The 3,591-nt window shown below is 49.7% G+C and overlaps 1 long non-coding RNA gene across 1 annotated transcript in view; it reads left to right on the top strand.

Moving 5' to 3' along the window:
- LOC106817247 overlaps positions 1-2,398 on the top strand; it is a 14,244-nt gene extending 11,846 nt beyond the window's left edge. The window contains exon 3 of the long non-coding RNA XR_001395016.1: positions 2,315-2,398. This is a non-coding gene — a long non-coding RNA (uncharacterized LOC106817247). The remainder of the gene's footprint in view (positions 1-2,314) is intronic.
- The last annotated feature ends 1,193 nt before the right edge of the window (positions 2,399-3,591 follow it).

Raw genomic sequence — 3,591 nt, 5'->3', positions numbered from 1 at the left:
TAGGTTGCCGTATGTATATATTTTGTATGTGTAGTTAATAATAAAAGTCCTTTCGTAAGACAACTTCCCTCAGCGCCATGGCCCTAAGCGCTGAACACTTCGCCGATGCATCAGCGCATACGAGGGGTTGAACTCTCGGTGGTGTCGAAGGTAGCTGAATACGCACTGTGTGTGTAGCCAACTATCCGGGCTAAAATACTCCGGAAATTCCAGGGATCTGAAAGTAGGAACGGAAGGAAAATTAGGGATTGCTGCAGCTGTCTGGTGAAAATGACGTCTCATTTCACCCCGCATCCTCCACCGATTGTTGTACTGCGGTTTTTAGGTGAGCGACTTCGGGTTCTCGTAGGTCGACAGCGTAGAAGGTAGCAGAGTTGTTTCGTCAGCAATGGTAGAGAAGTTAGCAGCAGCGTAGATAGCAGAGGTAGAGCCGTAGTCGCAGATTAGTTGTTTCACATGGACTTTTATTATTAACTACACATACAAAATATATACATACGGCAACCTAGGTGGGTGACCGTGCCTAGGTCCCGTCGTCTCCGTTTTCGTCTATCTCTCTACATCGTCGTATCTCATCTGGGTAGGTAACTCCTCCCTGTCTGTCCGAGCGTGTCTATTTATATGATTCCCAAAAATCCCCGGCGACTTTTGAATCCAACCGGTTCTTCGCCGGGGCTAGGAGACACGTGAAGCTACGCATATATCTAAGATCGTACATACCGCGCCATTACCAAAACAACAACGAATCACTATGCCAGAACACAGACTAATTACTGCTTCGCCTGGCTGGAGCGCTCCTGGTTAATTACAGTGTACCATACAACAATCCTTCCTTCTCTCTCGACAGAATTTGTGTCCCCACAAAAAAATACAGTTATACATCAAAAAACAACACATGCACACACGCACACACGCACGCACACGCACGCACACGCACGCACACGCACGCACACGCACACGCGCACACGCACACGCACAGTCACACACACACTTTCACACACACATACATACACACACACAAACACATATACGCATGCACACACGGACAGAGGGACAGACAGACAAACGGTCAGACGAACGGAGAGACAGACGGACAGACGGACGGACGGACGAACGGATAGATAGATTGATGTGTAGATGTGTTGGTGGACGGATTGATAAACAGCGGGTTCAGACGGACAGATGGACAAATGGACGATCGGTCAGACGGTCAGACGGACAGACGGGCGGAAGGATAGACGGACTGGCGGACAAACGAAAACACGGACGGACGGATGGACTAACAGACGGGTAAACGGAGAGACGGACAGACGAATATACGGACGGACGGATGGACTAACAGACGGGTAAACGGAGAGACGGACAGACGAATATACGGACACACGGAGAGAGCGACATACGGACACACGGAGAGTCGGAGAGACGGACAGACGAACATATGGACACACGGAGAGATCGACATACGGAAACACGGAGAGTCCGACATACGGATACACGGAGAGTCGGAGAGACGGACAGACGAACATATGGACACACGGAGAGACCGACATACGGACACACGGAGAGACCGACATACGGACACACGGAGAGACCGACATACGGACACACGGAGAGTCGGAGAGACGGACAGACGAACATATGGACACACGGAGAGACCGACATACGGACACACGGAGAGTCGGAGACACGGAGAGTCCAACATACGGATACACGGAGAAACCGACATACGGACACACGGAGAGAGCGACATACGGTCACACGGAGAGTCGGAGAGACGGACTGACGAATAGACGGTGACACGCGACGGAGATAGATGTGTGGGTGGACGGATTGATAAACAGAGGGTTCAGACGGTCAGATGAACTAATGGACGAACAGACCGACGGGCGGATGTATAGACGGACAGAGGGATAGACGGACAGAGGGACAGACGGACAGACGGATGGATGGACAGACGGACAAGCGAACAGACGGACAGAAGAGCGACTCACACAGTTAAACAAACAAATACAAACACAGACACACAGTCATGCTATACATGCATACACACGCACGCACGCACGTACGCAAACTCACGTACACGTACACATAGGCACGGGTACTATAGTCTGACAGACTTTCTGTGTGTGAATCGTGACTTAACCAGATCAGATATAATATGTAAGTCACATCACAGTATATTGTAGGCTTGTACTAATTGTGTTATCATTTTTTACGCTGACGGGTATTGCAGCATGACGCTTTGCGTTATTCTTCATTCTTGCGTTTTTACATTATACTGTTAGTCGTTCCATTCATCATTTTGTTATTTCAGATCACCGTGGCTGAACGCAGATTTCCTGACGCATCACTGGTTAAGTACCGAATAGAAGCTGAGAACAACAACTCACGGTATGTTTTTAAGGTACGATATTTGTAAGTAGAGTAAAACTGTCAACACGCTCACTAAACACACATACTCGGGCACCCGCACGCACGCACACGCGCACACACACAAAACCATGCGCGCACACACACACGTGCGCGCACACAGAACATTCACCACGTACACACACATACACACATACGCGCATACCCACATACCCGCACACACACACACCCGTACGTACACATACGCACACGCTTGCACACACGCACACACGCACACACGCACGCACACGCACACGCGCACGCGTACGCGCACACGCACACGCACACGCGCACGCACACACACACGCACACACACATGCACGCACACGCATGCAAACACACACGGACAGAGGGACAGACGGACAGACGGACAGATGAACAGACGGACGGACGGACGGACGGACGGCCAGACGGACAAACGGACAAGCGAACAGACAGACAGAAGAGCGACTCACACAGCTAAACAAACAAATACAAACACTGACACACAGTCATGCTATACATGCACGCACACGCACGCACGCACGCAAACGCACGTACACGTACACATAGGCACGGGTACTATAGTCTAACAGACTTTCTGTGTGTGAATCGTGACTTAACCAGATCAGATATAATATGTAAGTCACATCACAGTATGTTGTAGGCTTGTACTAATTGTGTTTTCCTTTTTTAGGCTGACGGGTATTGCAGCATGATGCTTTGCCTTACTCTTCATTCTTGCGTTTTTACATTATACTGTTAGTCGTTCCATTCATCATTTTGTTATTTCAGGACACCGTGGCTGAACGCAGATTTCCTGACGCATCACTGGTTAAGTACCGAATAGAAGCTGAGAACAACAACTCACGGTATGTTTTTAAGGTACGATATTTTAAGTAGACAAGTAAAACTGTCAACACGCTCACTAAACACACACATACTCGCGCGCACGCACGCACATGCGCACACACACATGAAAACATGCGCACACACACGTGCGCGCACACAGAACATTCACAACGTACGCACACATACACACATACGCACATACACACATACACACATACACACATACGCACATACACACATACGCGCATACACACATACCCGCATGCACATACAGAAACACACACACACACGCGCGCTACGAGACACGCACACGCCACACGCACACGCACACGCAACGCCACGCCACGGCGC

This window comes from Priapulus caudatus, unplaced genomic scaffold (assembly GCF_000485595.1).
Source record: "Priapulus caudatus unplaced genomic scaffold, Priapulus_caudatus-5.0.1 Scaffold1648, whole genome shotgun sequence".
Lineage (NCBI taxonomy): Eukaryota > Metazoa > Priapulida > Priapulimorpha > Priapulimorphida > Priapulidae > Priapulus > Priapulus caudatus.
Note: the sequence above shows the minus strand (reverse complement) of the source record. Positions and strands in the feature narration are given on the sequence as shown.